Source organism: Rhinopithecus roxellana, chromosome 19 (assembly GCF_007565055.1).
Source record: "Rhinopithecus roxellana isolate Shanxi Qingling chromosome 19, ASM756505v1, whole genome shotgun sequence".
Classification (NCBI taxonomy): domain Eukaryota; kingdom Metazoa; phylum Chordata; class Mammalia; order Primates; family Cercopithecidae; genus Rhinopithecus; species Rhinopithecus roxellana.
In genome coordinates, this window is record NC_044567.1 from 77,783,100 (window position 1) to 77,802,716 (window position 19,617).

A 19,617-nucleotide genomic window follows, 5' to 3' on the forward strand; every position below is an offset into this window, starting at 1 on the left:
TCTCAGCTCACTATAACCTCCATCTCCCAGGCTCAGGTGATCCTCCCACCTCAGCCTCCTGAGTAGCTGAGACTACAGGTGTGCACCACCACACCTGGCTGATTTTTTGTATTTATGTAGAGACAAAGTCTCACTGTATTGCTCAGGCTAGTCTTGAATTCCTGGGCTCATGTGATCCTCTCACACTGGCCTCCCAAAGTGCTGGGATTACAGGAGTGAGCCGCTGTGCCTGGTCTCAACTTTTTTTTTTTCTTTAATTTCAAGTGACTCAAAAGAAAAACAAGGAAAAAATAAAAATAAAGTGTTAAGGCATAAGCAGTTAATGGGCAGTTAGTTCCTGCCCCCTTTTGAAATTACAGACACTTGACAATGACGCCATCTAGTGGAAGATTAGCAGGTCAGACGAAAACCCATCTATTTGTAATTTATCAGTCGCAGCTTCTCCTAAATGCTTTTCTTTTCTTTTCTTTTTTTTTTTTTTGAGATGGAGCAACCTCCACCTTCTGGGTTCAAGTGATTCTCGTGCTTCAGCCTCCCGAGTAGCTGGGATTACAGGTGTGCACCACCATGCCTGGCTAATTTTTTGTATTTTTAGTAGGGACGGGGTTTTACCATGTTGCCCAGGCTTGTCTCAAACTCCCGGCCTCAAGTCTGTCCACCCGCCTTGGCTTCCCAAAGTGCTGGGATTACAGGTGAGAGCCACTGCACCTGGCCGCCCTAAACACTTTTAAAATAGCTTTGGACACTCTCATTGCTTATTTCACTTTTACATTGTTATTTCTAATACAGACAAACTATTGATGTTAAAAAGTATATAAAATATGTAATACAGAAATAGTACATTGAAAATATATAAAACAGGCCAGGTATGGTGTCTCATGCCTGGAATCCCAGCACTCTGGGAGGCCAAGGAGGGAGGGTCACTTAAGTTCAGGAGACCAGCCTGGGCAACATGGCAATACCTCGTCTCCACAAATAAAAAAAATTAGCCAGGTGTGATGAAGCATGCCTGCAGCCCCAGCTACTGGGGAGGCTGAGGCAGCAGGATCACTTGAGCCCCAGAGGTCGAGGCTGCAGTGCTCACTGCAAGTTTTTTGCCCAAAAAAACTTGAGTTTCAGCCCAAACACCATTCCCATTGAATAGCAAGCAACTTTGAGCAAATATCTCAGCTTCTCCCTCTGTAAATTCCAACAGTAAGGCTCTTCTAGCACTATGTACAAACAAGTATTTCAGCCTTCCTACAAAGAGACAGACTATCTTTATAGTTAGTTTCTTTTCTTTTCTTTTCTTTTTTTTTTTTTTTTAGATGGGGTCTTGTTCTGTTGCCCAGGCTGCAGTGCAGTGGTGTGATCATGACTCACTACAGCCTTGAGCTCCCGGGCTCAGGCACTCCTCCTGCCTCAGCCTCCCCAGTAGCTGGGAGCACAGGCACGCCCCACCACATCTGACTAATTTTTAAATTATTTGTAGAGATGAGGTCTTGCCATGTTGACCAGGCTGGGTTTTTTCATGTGTGAAATAGAACACATCACAGGGTCATCATGAGGATGGAGTCAGCTGGCCATCTAATGAACTGACATTTAACCAGGAGGTACTCAGTAAGTGCTAGATTCTTCTCTTTGGAACCTGAAAGACCAGAGGAGAGCCCAGCAAACTCAGAGAAGCAGGAAAGACCATTCACAGGATGTTGTTCCTGGGTGCTGATGCCCTACAATTGGGAGGTCACCAGTCCACTCCTGGGATGGCCACCAAAACTCACTTATTCACAGCTATGGACTGACAGAGCAAGAATCAGGAGAAATAGATGAGTTTCGTCTGACCTGCTAATCTTCCACTAGATGGCGTCATTGTCAAGTGTCTGTAATTTCAAATGTGCTAGGAAGGAACTGATTGCCCATTAACTGCTTATGCCTTAACACTTTATTTTTATTTGTCCTTGTTTTTCTTTTGAGTCACTTGAAATTAAAGAAAAAAATGTTGAGTCCAGGCACAGCGGCTCACTCCTGTAATCCCAGCACTTTGGGAGGCCAGTGTGAGAGGATCACATGAGCCCAGGAATTCAAGACTAGCCTGAGCAATACAGTGAGACTTTGTCTCTACATAAATACAAAAAATTAGCCAGGTGTGGTGGTGCGCACCTGTAGTCTCAGCTACTCAGGAGGCTGAGGTGGGAGGATCACCTGAGCCTGAGAGATGGAGGTTACAGTGAGCCGAGATCACACCACTGCACTCTAGCCTGGGCTACATAGCAAGACCCTGTCTCAAACAAACAAGCAAGACAAACAAACAAGAAACAAGTTCACCCAGGTCAGCTGGTGTAGTCTTCCCAGAATCCTCAGCAACCCCTTCCCTGAGGGAGATCTGGGGGTCTCCTGGCATCACTTTGGGACCCAGCGAGTACAGCATTCTCCCAGGTGGCAGCCCAGGCCATTCTGGATACAAGACAGCAAGACAGAGTCACCAGAGCCCCTACTAGTTCCCTGCCCCTACAAGGAATCCCAAAGCCTCCCTTCTTTCCTTGTGCTCAGCCTGTGGTAAACACCCAGATTTTCTGGAATCGTCTTCTCTCCATTAACAAAATCTTGACAAATCATCTCTTAGGATAGATCACTTCTGCAGGCAGCTAAGGGCCTACCTAGATCCTTATTGACTTTGGTTCAGCTGGGCACGGTGGTGCACGCCTGTAATCCCAGCACTTTAGGAGGCCGAGGCAGGTGGATCCCCTGAGGTCAGAAGTTTGAGACCAGCCTAGCCAACGTGGCAAAACCCGTCTCTACTAAAAATACAAAAATTAGCTGGGCGTGGTGGTGCGTGCCTGTAATCCCAGCTACAAGGGGAGCTGATGTAAGAGGATAGCTTGAGCCTGGGAGATAGAGGTTGCAGTGAGCTGAGATTGTGCCACTGCACTCTAACCTGGGCAACAGAGCGAGACTCCATCTCAAAAAAAAGCAAAAAACACACACACACACACACACACACACACACACATCCATGGTTAAGTCATAATCTTAGTTAAGTATTACTGGTTTCACCTGGGAGGTTACCTTTGGTAAAGTCCGAAAGCCAGGAATATCGGCTATTTGTCCTGGCTAGAGTGGTAATAAGAGATTTGGTTAAAAGTCAGGCTCTGCTCTGTTTTGCATTGTGTTACCTGATTTTTTTTTTTTTTTTTTTTTTTTACTTTTAGGGTATCAGAAATTACATTATGAGAGAGCTTTTAGCCTTAATGTGTAATAGCTAGGTAGGAAATATACTTCAAGGGATGGCTAATGGCAGTTATGGGGGAATATTCAGTTCTTTGCATGTTTAGATCAGAGAACCATGCTCTTGACCACCTAGAAGGTATGGAAACATACCCACCCCCTCACCCCCTGAGAGATAAGACTCCTATAAGGGATAGCCGGATTCCCTTTATTTAGGGATCCAAGCCTGCCTATTAGTCCCTGGAAACTGCATACTTTCCTGGCCCTGTTCCTTAAAAGGCTCCACCCTAAAGCCAGTAATTAACTTACGTCCTTCTTTTTTTTGTTTTGAGACAGAGTCTTGCTCTGTCGCCCAGGCTGGAGTGCAATGGCACGATTTCGGCTCACTGCAACCTCTGCCTCCCAGGCTCAAGTGATTCTCCTGCCTCAGCCTCCAGAGTAGCTGGGATTACAGGTGTGTGCCACCACATCTGGCTAATTTTTGTATTTTTACAAAATTAGAGATGGGGTTTTGACATGTTGGCCAGGCTGGTTTCGAATTCCTGACCTCAGGTGATCTGCCCACCTCAACCTCCCAAAGTGCTGGGATTACAGGCGTGAGCCACCGCACCCAGCCTTAACTTACGACTTTAAAGAACTCTCCATGTGTAAGATTTTCCTGGCCATCTTGAAACCGCCTTTGCAGAATGACTGAGACAGTGAAAAAGATCTAACTTGATTGACTCCATTTTGCTTCTAACCTCCAAGCTGTCCTTGTCCTGGACAGGCTGAACTAACTTCGGGAGAAACTTAGTTTGTAGTTTAAAATAAAGACAAGCTGGGTGCGGTGGTGGCTGGGTGAGGTGGCTCAGGCCTGTAATCCCAGCACTTTGGGAGGCTGAGGCAAGTGGATCACCTGAGGTTAAGAGTTTGAGACCAGCCTGACCAATATGGTGAAACCCTGTCTCTACTAAAAATACAAAAATTAGCTGGGTGTGGTGACAGTCACCTGTAGTCCCAGCTACTCGGGAGGCTGACACAAGACAATTGCTTGAACCTGGGAGGTGGAGGGTGCAATGAGCTGAGATCCCACCACTGCACTCCAGCCTGGGCAACAGAGCGAAGACTCCATCTCTAACACAAACAAACAAACAGAGACATTAACAGCCCGTTCCCAAAGCAGACCTCTTTCTTGCCTGGGGACTAGATTGCCTTTGTAGGACTAACATTAGCCACAAGATTAGAGATTATGGTTTAAGAGTCATGCAACTGGAAGCTGCAAGATTCTGATCCTCCCTAAACTGCTGCTAAGATCAGTGCCTGAGATATTTTGCAGACCCTGCTCTTGGTGGATCAGCTGGCACCACCCAGGTGGATAAACTGACTCATCTGATCTTGTGGTCCCCACCCAGGAACTCAGTTCAAGAAGACAACTTCTACTCCCTGTGGATTTCATTCCTGACCAATCAGTACTCCTGGCTTCCTGGCTTCCCCCAACCCACCAAGTTGCCCTTAAAAACTCTGCTGCCTGAAAGCTTGGGGAGACTGATTTGAGTAACAATAGAACTCTGGTCTACTGCAAAGCCGGCCCTGTGTGAATCGCTCTTTCTCTATTGTAATTCTCCTGTCTTAATAAATCAGTCTGACTAGGCAGTGGGCAAGGTGAACCCATTGAGCTGTTACAGTCTCTTTTTTTTTTTTTTTTTTTTGAGACGGAGTCTTGCTCTGTCGCCCGGGCTGGAGTTCAGTGGTGCGATCTCGGCTCACTGCAAGCTCCACATCCTGGGTTCACCCCATTCTCCTGCCTCAGCCTCCCAAGTAGCTAGGACTACAGGCGGCTGCCACCACGCCTGGCTAACTTTTTGTATTTTTTTTTTTTTAGTAGAGATGGGGTTTCACCATGTTAGCCAGGATGGTCTCAATCTCCTGACCTCGTGATCTGCCCGCCTCGGCCTCCCAAAGTGCTGGGATTACAGGTGTGAGCCGCCGTGCCCAGCCGAGCTGTTAACAATCTTAACTGCAGTTATTCACACCCTTTTCCTTGGTTTGAGTAAAATATAGATTTGTTATTGGAAAGGGGTCTCAATCTAGACCTCAAAAGAGGGTTCTTGGATCTCACACGAGGTAATTCAGGGTGAGTCCACAGAGTAAAGTGAAAGCAAGTTTTTATTAGAAAAGTAAAGAAACAGAACAATGGCTACGCCATAGGCAGAGCAGCTCCGAGGGCCGCTGGTTGGCTATTTTTGGATATTTCTTAGTTATATGCTAAACAAAGGATGGATTATTCATGAGCTTTCTGAGAAAGGGGCAAGGAATTCCTGGAACTGATGATTTCTATTCCTTATGGACCGTATAGGTTAACTTCCAGACATTGCCATGCCATTTGTAAGCTCTCATGGCACTGGTGGGAGTGTCTTTTAGCATGCTAATGTATTATACTTAGCATATAATGAGCAGCAAGGACAGCCAGAGGCAACTTTCCTTGCCATCTTGATTTTGGTGGGTTTTGGCAGCTTCTTACTGCATCCTGTTTTATCAGCTGGGTCTTTGTGACCTGTATCTTGTGCTGATCTTCTGTCCTGGGACTAAGAATGTCTAATCTGGGAGTGCAGCCAAGCAGGTCTCAGCCTCATTCTACACAGCCCCTATTCAAGAGGGAGTTGCTCTGGTTCGAATGCCTCTGAAATATTTGCTAAATGCTTTTTTTCTTTTTTTTAGGCAGAGTTTTGCTCTTGTTCTCCAGGCTGGAGGGCAATGGCACAATCTTGACTCACTGCAACCTCCACCTCCCGAATTCAAGCGATTCTCCTGCCTCAGCCTCCCAAGTAGCTAGAATTACAGGCATGCACCACCATGCCTGGCTAATTATTTGTATTTTTAGTAGAGATGAGGTTTCTCCATGTTGGTCAGGCTGATCTCAAACTCCCGACCTCAGGTGATCCACCCACCTCGGCCTCCCAAAGTGCTGGGATTACAAGCGTGAGCCAACGTGCCCAGCCTTGCTAAATGCTTTAATATCATAAACTGCTTTAACTTTTTCTTTTTCTTTTTTTTTTGAGACTGGAGTCTTGCTCTGTCACCCAGGCTGGAGTGCAGTGGCTCGATCTTGGCTCACTGCAGCCTCCACTTCCTGGGTTCAAGCGATACTCCTGCCTCAGCCTCCCAAGTAGCTGGAACTACAGGTATGTGCCACTACGCCTGGCTAATTTTTGTATTTTTTTAGTAGACTCGGGGTTTCACCATGTTGGCCAGGATGTTTCTTTAATTTGATAATTGTTCAACTTACCTGCTTTGGAGTCATTCGATTCTAAATAAGCCCTATTAGTTTCGAGATAATGCCTGACCTCCTAGGAATGCAGCCCAGCAGGCCTCAGCCTCACTTTACCTAGCTCCTACTCAAGATGGAGTCATTCTTGTTCCAATGCCTCTGACACACTCCCCCTCCCTTTTACAAGGGGACTTTTCATCCCAAGCGTTGTAGAGCGATGAGGATCCATCCTCTGTAATTTCTTTAGGAGAAATACGTGTGATGGCATTCCTGCCTAACTATTAGGTTACCTTATATTCAGGATAGAGAGGAGCTTAGAGAGCGACAGTATGGTCAGGGTCATTCATAACTGTGAGTTCTGACAAAAGGTGATATTTAGAAGATTAATAAGTGTTCAATTTAAGAAATTATCCAAAGTAAACTAAATAAGGAGGCTTTCCATCAATTAGACAACTGTGTTGGAACCAAGCTGAGATGGAGTGGCTAGCCAATTCCGTCTGCGCCCAGAATTAGATATTGATCCAGATTTTTATGTTACTCATTCCTCTCTTTTTCTGAGCAGCAGCCAGAAATCACTGGTTGGTTCACAGGAATAAGCAGGGTCAGTTTAAATTGCAGAAAAAACTAAGAAGAATTTTTGTCTTTTTATTAGTTCAGTCTACGCAGTTAGTTCCTGTTTTGCTGAATGCTTATAGACTCATTAGTTTTCCAACAGAGTCTTGGAAGTTCTTTCCTCTCCATTTTAATGGCACACGTTCCAAAGTTATCATAAACTTGCATTTAAGAGTACTTGTCAGAGTTCTATAGCTGATTATAAACCACCTTTTGAAGAGGATCAAAACAAGACAATTGGCTGTAGATGATGTGAAAGGAAAATAAATCTTGGAACTCTGAAATCACTAAGCAAAATGGAAAAGTCACGTTGGGAACTGCATCAGGCAAACCTGCCTCCCATTCTTTTTTTTTTTTTGAGACGGAGTCTCGCTCTGTCGCCCAGGCTGGAGTGCAGTGGCCGGATCTCAGCTCACTGCAAGCTCCGCCTCCTGGGTTTATGCCATTCTCCTGCCTCAGTCTCCTGAGTAGCTGGGACTACAGGCACCTGCCACCACGCCTAGCGAATTTTTGTATTTTTAGTAGAGATGGTGTTTCACTGTGTTAGCCAGGATGGCCTTGATCTCCTGACCTCGTGATCCGCCCGTCTCGGCCTCCCAAAGTGCTGGGATTACAGGCTTGAGCCACCGCTCCCGGCCTCTCCCTTCTTAAATAAGATAGCTACAAAGATTTAAAAAAAAAGAGCCATATACCTCCCTTACAATTTGCCCACAAGTAAATTCCTTGGGGGTCTCAAGATCTTTTCCTTAGAACCGTTCTGTTGAATTTCACGCTGGCAGTGTAAATTGATAGCTTATTTTCACAGGTGCAGGACAAAGAATAGAACTCAAAGTCATCCCTCTGCTCACCTGAGACAAATGCATATCTGATTTCTTCCGCTGCCCTACTGTTTACATTATCGTATGTAAAAATGCAGATTTACTGAGTCAGACAATGGCATAAGTAACTATTCATCTACTCCCCTGCCTTATGTAAACTGTGTAAAGGCTGGGCAAAGACTCAGAAAGATGCAACCATTTGTCTCTTATCTACCCAGACATTTTAAAAATTTCTTCCTCTTCCCGCAATATCCATCCTTCCCCTTTTAAATATTGAAGCCCTCAAAATCTTTGGAGAATGGCACAGTCTCCTGGGCACATGTCCTTAACCTTGAAAATAAACTTTCTAAATTGATTGAGACCTGTCTCAGATACTTTTAGTTAACAATGACAAAAAGTCTTAGGGCAGCCACAGTTGAAGACACAACTGACTAGAATTTTTGGTTATTTCTGTGGCATGCAACAATTTTACATTGCAGTTATAATTACTGATAGCATACAATAATAAGTCATGTCAGAATTACAGGAGTTTCCCATAATTTTGGAGCATAAAATCAACAACACATTCATACAAATAAAATCCAAAGAAAGCCAAACACTGTTTTATATTTGACCATGCTTCCTGTATGATTTTAATATACCAAATAGGCCAAACATTTCATTGTGAACTTACGGAACTTAACATCTAAAATGATTAATCAGGTCAGAAAAAGATATCATTTAGAATTTGATTTTGGAAAGTTTGTCAAATATCAGAGATTTAAAGCACTTGATATTATAAAATAAAATCCCAGGTCACCATAAGTCATTTATTTAGTCAAATTGATAACTCAAAGATTTTTAAAAGGCAAAAAACCTTTACTCATTGATAGCGGGCAAACAGCTTTCCAAATAATGTCTCTTTTTCCTCCCTTCTTTTTCCTGTAGCTTATTTAAAAGCGAACAAAAATCTTTCATTGTCTTTTAATATTATGTGAAAATGTTGTTCAAGAAAGTCAAATTTCACTTTTGCATTAATGTACTATTAATGTCAAACCCAATTCTTAATAAAACCTTATAGACAAATCTATACAATCTTAATGATTCACCATGGGGTAAGATTCTCATAAACCTTTTGTAAGATTTTTGCTTTCTCTCTTTATTTAAAAAAAAAAAAAAAAACAGATCAATGTTCCAAGGACGATACAGAGAAGATTAGCATGGCCCCTGCACAAGGATGACACGCAAATTCGTGAAGCGTTCCATATTTAAAAAAAAAAAAAAAGTTCCAAGGAAAACTGTTGTGCTTTTATTTCAATGTTTGATTTATTGAAAAAACTGAATAATACCCCCTTTAACTTTAGCCAATATGTTCACACATAGAATTTCTTTTATGAGATTAACCTTTCACAACCGTCCACAACTTGCTCAAACCTCAGCTTTATCCTATTTAAATTTCACAGTCCTTTTTTTTTTTCCCTCTTTTTTTCTTTTTGAGACAGAATCGTTTCGTTGCCCAGGCTGGAGTGCAGTGGTGTGATCTAGGCTCACTGCAAACTCTGTATCCTGGATTCAAGAGATTTTCGTGCCTTAGCCTGGCGAGTAGCTGGGATTATAGGCCTGCGCCACCATGCTTGGCTAAGTTTTATATTTTTAGTAGAGACATGGTTTTGCCATATTGCCCAGTCTGGTCTTGAACTCCTGGACTCAAATGGTCAAGTAACCTGCCTCAGCCTCTCAAAGTGTTGGGATAGGTGTGAGCCACTGCACCCAGCCAAAATAATCTTTTAACCCTCCAAACTAGGCCAAAAAATCCACATTCCCATGCCTTCTTGTAATCTTTTACCAAAAACATTGGACTTTTCTTACACACCTTGTATGCATGTCCCAGTGTTAACTCTTAGCAACTTTTATTTTTGGTGAAAAACTTGGCCGGGCGCGGTGGCTCAAGCCTGTAATCCCAGCACTTTGGGATGCCGAGACGGGCGGATCACGAGGTCAGGAGATCAAGATCATCCTGGCTAATACGGTGAAACCCTGTCTCTACTTCAAAATACAAAAAACTAGCCGGGCGACGAGGCGGGCGCCTGTAGTCCCAGCTACTCGGGAGGCTGAGGCAGGAGAATGGCATAAACCCGGGAGGCAGAGCTTGCAGTGAGCTGAGATCCGGCCACTGCACTCCAGCCTGGGTGGCAGAGCAAGACTCCGTCTCAAAAAAAAAAAAAAAAAGAAAAACTTGGCAAGTCCTGGGTGTGGAGCCTAGGACAGTAGGCAGTAGTGCAGATAAGGTCTGACTCTTTCCAGCATGGCCAAGGGGCATAGCTACCCTCACATATCCCCAGGCCTTCCCTAGACTCTAATGGTTCCAAAAGTCATAGAAGCAGTTTGTGTAGTTTAGTAAACACAATATCTGACCTGCCTAACTTAGACCAAATGTTTAAATTTTGAAGACATTTTTTATTTTACCAATAATCTTTAAAACTATCTATCTCCCAAAGATTATTTAAGTCATGTGAACTAAAAGGCATTAAAGTTTCTACTTTTCTGAGAAATACTTAAGTGCTTATTTTTCTTTAAACAAATTAACTAGAGATCTTTTATATAAACATGATACACACAACACATATAAATATGCACACAGAAGAAGAGCTTTTTTTTTTTTTTTTTTTAAGACAGGATCTCACTCTGTCACCTAGGCTGGAGTATAGTGCCGTGATCTTGGCTCACTACAGCCTCGACCTCCCAGGATCAAGCAATTCTCATGCCTCAGCTTCCCAAGTAGCTGGGATTACAGGCACCCACCACCAGGCCCGGCTAATTTTTGTATTTTTAGTAGAGATGGGGTTTCACCATGTTGCCCAGGCTGGTCTCAAACTCCTGTCCTCAAGTGATCCACCCTTCTCAGCCTCCCAAAGTGCTGGGATTATAGGCGTGAGCCACTTGGCCCAGTTTTTAAGTTTCTTAACTGGATTACTAACTTCAGGTTGGCACCCTTTGAGGAATAGGGTCAGGAAAGCATGCAACTTCCAAGAAGATGACTCTGACCCAAACATGGAAAGAGCCGAGTACCCCCCATAGCTGCCATTAGTCATCCCTAAAAGTTTATTTCCCACCAAGTTGTTACATACCAATACTAAAAGCTCTCTCATAATGCAAAGTCATTTCTGATACCCCCAAAAGTCAAAAACATCAAGTAATGCAATGCATAACAGAGCAGAGCCTTAGATTTTGAGAGGGATCTCTCCGCTTTCAACTTCTGGGATTTCATGAGGAAAATAGGTTTTTCCCAAAACGGGGTCTGTCTCAGGTTCTTAGAAATTATCTCAGGTCTTCTCATGTGGGCATCAAGAGTGACAAGAAGACAAAATGGAGAAAACAATTCAGTTGACTGAGAAGAAAAAAACTTTTTAAAAAGAAATATTTGATTTAAGAAGAGAAAGAAACTGTAAAGGCCTTTTAAATAGATGCATAGCTTTGGCTGAGTGAGGTGGCTCAGGCCTGTAATCCCAGCACTTTGGGAGCTGGAGGCAGGTGGATCACTTGAGGTCAGGAGTTCGAGACCAACCTGGTCAACACAGTGAAACTCCGTCTCTACTAAAAATACAAAAATCAGCCGGGCATGGTGGCAGATGCCTGTAATCCCAGCTGAGGCAGGAGAATTGCTTGAATCTGAGAGGTGGAGCTTGCAGTAAGCAGAGATCATGCCATTACACTCCAGCCTGGGCGACAGAGGGAGATGTCATCTCAAATAATAGATATCTAGATAGATAGATAGATAGATAGATAGATAGATAGATAGATAGATAGATAGATACGTAGCTTGAATATCCACTTTTAATTTAGCTGAGTTTTAACCAAATCTCTTATTACCAGACTCTGGCCGGGACAAACAGACAGTATTTCTGGCTTTTGAACTTTACCAACGGTAATCTCCTAGGTGAAACCAATGAGCCTTAACTAAAGTTGTGACTTAATCATGGGCATAGGAGGTATTTTCAAAGAGATGGTGAGCGGTTTTATAAGATCTGGAATCTCCAAAGGTAACTCTAAGAAAGGAAAATTCAAGACTGGAAATCTGATGGGCCAGCTTGAATAGTGGGCTTATAGGGGTCCCAAGTCCACATTCTATCCTGTGGTACCCCTCTCTTCATGACAGAACAACACAGAAAGACAAATTCATGACACAAGGTACACCAGATTCACTACAGCCTAAGACTAGCCTCACAAATACTTTTTCCTATTAATCAAAACCTTGCAGAGGAAACAGACAGTATTTTTTTTTTTTTAAACCATTTATTCAACCATTTTGCACAGAGAGAGGCCAGAAGCTTGACTGGTAAGAATTTTTTTTTTTTTTTTTTTAGGCAAGGTATCTCTCTGTCACCTAGGCTGGGGTGCAGTGACAAGATCTCTGCCCACTGCAACCTCCACCTCCCTGGTTCAAGTGATCCTTCCACCTCAGCCCTCCAAATAGCTGGGACTACAGGCGTGTACCACCACACCCAACTAATTTTTGTGGTTCTTTTTGTAGAGATGGGGGTTTCACCATGTTGCCCAGGCTGGTCTCAAACTCCCAATCTCAGGTGATCCTCCCACCTCAGCCTCCCAAAGTGCTGGGATTACAGGTGTGAGTCACTGCACCTGGTCTCTGACTGGTAAGAAATCCTTACCCTTTTGCCAGCATGCCAAGTTTCTAGGTTCCCTTTCTCTGTGTGACTTTGGTGGCCCTGCTTGCTGTGCCATAGCTATGGGGGCCAAGCCATGTGACAAAAGAAAATCATCTTTTTCTGTTTCATGGAACCATAAGCAAAAGCCTCTCAATTTTGCAAGATGCTGCCCAAGAGGCTGCATGGAGAAATCAAATTAATATTTTTCATTCTGGCTGGAGCAAAATACATGTGACAAAACATAGACACTAGCCACCCCGCTGAGCACCCAATATCAACCTGGCAAGGCTCAAACTTGCCCCTGTTGGCCCCTGTTATCTTTGATCTACTCAAAGTGGAGTGGAAGGATCTCCAAACCAGGAGTTTCAACATGTGGTCTCTGGGCAAGACGGAAGAGTGGACAGTCACCCTGTGTGACAGAAAAGATAGAAAAGGGAAAGGAAAGGAAAGGAAGACAGAGAGAGGAAAGGGGAGGGAGTAAAGCATTGCCCGTGGCAGAGAAGGGGGGATGAGAAGCACCGGAAGGCCATAGAAAGAACCACCATCAAAGCAACACTGAAACAAAACTTCAGGTGACTGCTTGTCAGGAACAAAGGGATCTTTTCCAGGAGTCCCGTCAGATCTCAATTTTCCCCTTTGATGGAGGAAAAAACCCGCAGTCATCAGCAAAGAACGCAAGGTGGATTAATCCAAAGAGAATAGCTGTTAGCATCCCATAGTGCCAAATTCTTTTTTTTTTTTTTTTTTTTAGACAGTCTCGCTCTGTTGCCCAGGCTGGAGTACAGTAGCACTATTTCGGCTCGCTGCAACCTCCACCCCCCGGGTTCAAGTGATTCTCCTACCTCAGCCTCCTCAGTAGCTAGGATTACAGGTGCACACCACCATGCCTGGCTAATGTTTGTATTTTTAGTAGAGACGGGGTTTCACGATGTTGGCTAGGCTGGTCTCGAACTCCTGACCTCAAGTTATCTACCTGCCTCAGCCTCCCAAAGTGCTGAGGTTACAGGCATGAGCCACTGCGCCCAGCCACTAGATCCATTTTTAACTAAGAGGGGCCTTACTGAGGGGGACCTCTAACCCCCTATGTCTTAGGGGGGAATCTAACCCTTCGAAGCTGGGCTTCTAACCCAACTTTTTGTCCCTTAACCAGGATAAAATGTACCCGTTACTTACCCAAAGTCGGTCAATTAGTGCTGCACAGATGATTTTCTTTTGGGCCAAGGGTCTATCTGGTAATGTCTTTTTGTGGTTTGCCAGGAAGATGTTCCTGGAAAAGGGCCAAGATGTTCCTGGAAAAGGGGTCCCGATACAGACCCCAAGAGAGGGTTCTTGGATTTCACACAAGAAAGAACTCAGGATGTGTCCACAGAGTACAGCGAAGACACCTTTATTAGAGAAGTGAAGAAACAGAAGAATGGTTACTCAAGAGGCATAGCAGCCCCGAGCGCTGCTGTTGGCTGTTTTTCTGGTTATGTCCTGATCGTATGCTAAACAACGGGTTGATTATTCATGAGTTTTCTGGGAAAGGGGAAGGAATTCTTGAAACTGAGGCAGTCCATGTAACTTTCAGACGTTGCCATGGTATTGTAAACTGTCATGGCACTGGTGGGAGTGTCTTTTAGCATGCTAATCCATTATAATTAGCATATAATGAGCAATGAAGACATTCCAGAGGTCACTTGTCATCTCAGTTTTGGCAAGTTTTGACTGGTTTCTTTATTGCATCCTGTTTTATCACTTGGGTCTTTGTGACCTATATCTTGTGCTGATCTCCTGTTCTGTGACTAAGAATGCCTAACCTGGGAATGCAATTCAGAAGGTCTCAGCCTCATTTTACCCAGCTCCTATTAAAAAGAATAGTTGCTCTGGTTGCAGCACCTCGCACCTCTGACACATTTGCTAAATGATTTAATGTCATAAATTGCTTCTTTAATGTGATAATTGTTCAACTTACCTGCTTTGGAGCAAAGGGCTGAGGAAGTGGAGTTAGCTATGTCCCCTCCCTAGCTATGCTGAGAAGAGTCAGACCTTATCTGTACTTCTTAGCTGGTGTTCTAGACTCCACACCTGGTACATAAATAAAATCTCTTACTTGCCAGGTTTTTCACCAAGAATAAAAGTAACTAAGAGGTAATATTGTAACATATGTAATTGACAGTACTGGAGAAACAGTTTTACATGCAAAGTATGTAAGGAAAGTAGAATGTGTTTTTGGTAAAGAAGATATGGGAATATAGGTTTTTTGGCCTAATTTAGAGAGTTAAAGGATTGTTTTAAATTCGACAGGATAAAGCTAAAGTTTTGAGAAAGTTGTGAAAGGTTTGTGAAAGATTAATCTTATAAAACAAATTCTATGTGTGAACATATTGTCTAAGTTAAAGGGGTATTATTCAGTTTTTCCATAAATTGAACATTGAAATAAAACCACAACAGAGTTTTCTTAGGGCATTGATTTGATCCTTTTTTTTTTTTTTTGACACAGAGTCTCGCTCTGTTGCCCAGGCTGGAATACAGTGGTGCAATCTGGGCTCACTACAACCTCCACCTCCCAGGTTCAAGCGATTCTCATGCCTCAGCCTCCCAAGTAGCTGGGATTACAAGTGTGTACCACTAAGCCTGGCTAGTTTTTGTATTTTTAGTACAGATGGGATTTCACCATGCTGGCCAGGCTGGTCTCAAACTCCTGACCTCAAGTGATCCACCCAGCTCAGTCTCCCAAAGTGCTGGGATTACAGGCTTGAGCCATTGCGCCTGGCCAATTTGATCCTTAACAGAAAATTGTAAAGGGCTATAAAAGGCTTATCATAATCTTACCTTATGGTCAAACTAATTAAAATTAAATAAATTTGTCTACAGCTTTTATTAAGAATTGGGTTTGACATTAATAGTACACTAATGCAAAGGTGAAATTTGGCTTTCTCTCTTGAATAAAATTTTCACGTAATATTAAAAGATAACGAAAGATTTTTGCTTGCCTTTTGAATAAACTACAGGAAAAAGAAGGGAAATTAAAAAGACTTTTTTTTTGGAAAGCTACATCTTCCTCTATCAGTGAGTAAAGGTTTTTGTCTTTTAAAAATCTTTGAGTTGGCCGAGCGCGGTGGCTCAAGCCTGTAATCCCAGCACTTTGGGAGGCCGAGACGGGTGGATCACGAGGTCAGGAGATCGAGACCATCCTGGCTAACGCAGTGAAACCCTGCCTCTACTAAAAAATACAAAAAAACTAGCTGGGCGAGGTGGTGGGTGCATGTAGTCCCAGCTACTTGGGAGGCTGAGGCAGGAGAATGGCGTAAACCCGGGAGGCGGAGCTTGCAGTGAGCAGAGATCCAGCCACTGCACTCCAGCCTGGGCCACAGAGTGAGACTCCGTCTCAAAAAAAAAACAAAAAAAAAACCTTTGAGTTATGATTTTGGCTAAATAAATGACTTATGTTGATCTAGGATTTTATTTTATAATATCAGTATTTTAAATCTTTGATATTTGATAAACTTTCCAAAATCAAATTTTAAATTATGTCTTTTTCTGACCTGATTAATCCTTTTAGATATTAAGTCCTGTAAAATCCAAAAATGACATATTTGGATCAGGTGCAGTGGCTCATGCCTGTAATTCTAGCACTTTGGGAGGCCGAGGCCAGTGGATCACTTCAGGCCGGTAGTTTGAGACAAGCCTGGCCAATGTGGCAAAACCCCATCTCTACTAAAAATACAAAAATTAGCCAGTCATGGTGGTGTGTGCTTATAGTCCCAGATACTCAGGGGGCTGAGGCACAAGAATCACTTGAACATGTGAGGTAAAGACTGCAGTGAGCCGAGATTATGTACTGCATTCCAGCCTGGGGGACAGAGTGAGACTGCATCACTGCATTCCAGCCTGGGGGACAGAGTGAAACTGTCCCAAAAAAAAAAAAAAAGAAAACAGATTTGACCTATGTGGTATATTAAAATCATACTGGAAGCACTGTCAAATATGAAATGGTGTTTGGCTTTCTTTGGGATTTATCTGTATTAATATGTTATTGATACATAGTATAAAATTATGGGAAACTCCTATAGTTCTGATATGAGTTAGTGTAAGTTATCAGTAATAATTATAATTTTTATGTAAAATTGTTGTATACCACAGAAGTGACCAAATTTCTTTGTCAATTGTGTCTTTGAATGTGGCTCCCCAAGACCTTTTGTCATCCACAGACAATTGTCTTGTTTTGATCCTGTTCAAAAGATGTTTTATAATTAGCTATAGGACTCTGACTCTTAAATCCAGGTCTCTGCTAACTTTGGAAAGTGTGCCATTAAAGTAGAGGGGAAAAATTTCCAAGACTCTCTTGGAAAACTAATGTGTTCATAAATATCAAGCAAAACAGGAATTAATTGCATAGACTAAATTAATAAAAGACCAAAATAATCTTCTTATGACTTTTTGCTTCAAACATTGCTGATCCTCTCTGTTTTGTTTTTCAGAGTCAAGAAAACTCTTCTTTTGAATTATTTACAGCTTTTAACAATTGAGTAAAGTATACTCCTATGAGCAGAATTTGGAGCATATTTCTTTCTCTCTACCTGATTTTTCCAGAATCTGGAAACTATTTGTGAGTATTCATGAGTGTTTTTTGTTTGTTTGGTTGGTTTTTTTTTTTTTTTTTTTTTTTTTTTTTTTGAGATGGAGTCTCACTCTGTCGCCCGGGCTGGAGTGCAGTGGCCGGATCTCAGCTCACTGCAAGCTCCGCCTCCCGGGTTCACGCCATTCTCCTGCCTCAGCCTCCCGGGTAGCTGGGACTACAGGCGCCACCACCTCGCCCGGCTAGTTTTTTGTAGTTTTTAGTAGAGACGGGGTTTCACAGTGTTAGCCAGGATGGTCTCGATCTCCTGACCTCGTGATCCGCCCGTCTCGGCCTCCCAAAGTGCTGGGATTACAGGCTTGAGCCACCGCGCCCGGCGGTTGGTTGGTTTTTTGTTTGTTTGTTTGTTTGTCTGGACAGGGCGTTTCTCTCTCATCCAGGCTGAAGTTCAGTGGCATGGTCACAATCGTCACAGCTCACTATAGCCTCAGCCTCACAGGCTCAAGTGATCCACTCACCTCAGCCTTCCAAGTATCTGGGGTTACAATTGTGTATCACCACGCCCAGCTAATTTTGTTTTATTTTTTTCTAGAGATGAGGTCTCATTATGTTGGCCAATCTGGTCTCAAACTCCTGGGCACAAGTGATCCTCCCACATCAGCCCCACAAAGTGCTGGGATTGCCAGTGTGAGCCACCACATCTGGACTAGTATTCTTAACTTATGGCAATATAGCTATTTGCATAAGTGCAATAAGAATCTGTTTTTCTTTTGTATCAGGTTATTTTACCTGGAGTGCTTTCAAATACAAACAGACTGCTTTAAAGGAATCAAAGTTGACATATCGAGCCAATAAAAGCCCCTTAGGAAAACTGCCATCATACCTTGTCTATACAATCCCTGTACGGGGTTTCTGACCTGTGGCAAGTAAAGAATGTCACTTTCTGACAGGCCCAGAAGCCTCAAGTTATCTTGGGACCTCAAGAAGAGAGAAATTTACCCAACTCATATAGGTATTTGCAGGCACAGATTAATCAGTGGCTGGGCTCAAGGCCTTAAAAACTCTAATCTAAGAGTCCTTATTGTTTGGATGAACGGAGGCAAGATGGCGCACTTCCGGGTTCTTCATCCCCCCCCAACTTTTCCCGCGCGCGCGAAAATCCAGCTGGCGACCCGGGAAGGTGCAGACCAACTAGGCATGCGCCAGGTGATGTCAATCTGAAGAGACCAAGATTTACCTGGTCGCACCTGTGGAACGCCCCTGACACGCCCGTGCCCCACCTATTGCCCTCCCACTCCTAGAAAAGCCGCTCCGGAGGCACGCCACGCGCGGCCTTCCTCAGTCCTCCACTCCTGTCGGGATGTCAGGACCGTGGGAACTCCGTCCGAGAGCTGTACGGGTGACTCTGGGGGACCCTTTTGTCGGGGGGCCAACAGACCTCTCCCTACCCACCTTCTTCCCTTGAAGCTAGGTGACCAAAATAAACTTGCAGTTTTGCTCCTACCCTTGCCTAGTCGCTGGTTCTTTTGTACCCGCTCTGGTGGTCTTAGAAAAACAAAACAGTTGGTGCCGAAGACCCGGGAGGAGACCCCTCCTCAGGCCTCTAAGGGTTGAGGAACCTCCTCCTGCTCCCACGCAGCAGATGGACCAGGACCTGAGACCGGCTTCCCTCACTCCCACGGCCTCTCTGGGGTAAGTGCCCTTGTCTCCTCTTTACCTCCCTCGGCCAGAAATCCTGCGCAGGTCCGGGGTCCATTTGGAGCCACCAAGTGGCTCGGGAGACCCGTTCAGGACGGAGACGTCCGCCTGAAGGTAATCTCCACTTAGGCTTCAAGAGCCTCTCGTCTGTCTCTGCTGGTTCCAAAGGACGCTTTGAAGCCAGGTAGGGATCCATTCCCATGTCCATTGGGTCCATTGTGTCGGTAAAGAGGAAACAAATGGGAAACCCCCAGTCCAAATTTCCAAAGAGCACCCCCTTAGGGTGCCTCCCAGCCAATTTAAAAACCTTACAGCTTGAACAAGACCTTAGGAGGAAGCGGTTAATTTTCCTTTCCACTGTGGCGTAATCGACCTCAGCAATTTCTGCCAGCGGCTAGGCAAGTGGTCTGAAATTACGTACATACAAGGCTTTTGGGCCTTACGCTCTCGTCCCGACCTGTGTAGCCAATGCTCTTTGGCCCAAGTTACGCTAGCCAAGGACGCCGGCCCACAGGAACCCGAAAAAGAGGAGTCCTCATTCCTTTCTGTTCAGCCGGAGGATCTAGGGTTTCCCTCACTTCCGCCCTATACTTCTCCTCCCTCCGCTTGGACTCCTCTTTCCTTTTCCTTACCTACTAGTAATCCACTCAGTCCTGTGCTTCCTTCGGGGCCCCCAACTGGCTGTCTTGAGTCTCCTGTCTCTGCACACACCCGCTCTAAGTGCCCTGCTGATGCCTCCACTCCTGCCCCACACCCTCCTACAGTGTTAGCACCTTTGCGAGAGGTGGCTGGGGCGGAGGGGGTAGTCAGAGTGCATGTCCCTTTTTCATT

General features: G+C 44.1%; 1 protein-coding gene and 1 pseudogene across 1 annotated transcript in view; one reads left to right on the plus strand and one right to left on the minus strand.

Moving 5' to 3' along the window:
* PECAM1 (platelet and endothelial cell adhesion molecule 1) overlaps positions 1-13,910 on the minus strand; it is a 108,225-nt gene extending 94,315 nt beyond the window's left edge. The window contains exon 1 of the mRNA XM_030922497.1: positions 13,701-13,910. The gene's annotated coding sequence lies outside the window, so the exon portion shown is untranslated. The remainder of the gene's footprint in view (positions 1-13,700) is intronic.
* On the plus strand, positions 9,058-9,132 carry LOC115894976 (annotated as a pseudogene).
* Positions 13,911-19,617: the final 5,707 nt, after the last annotated feature.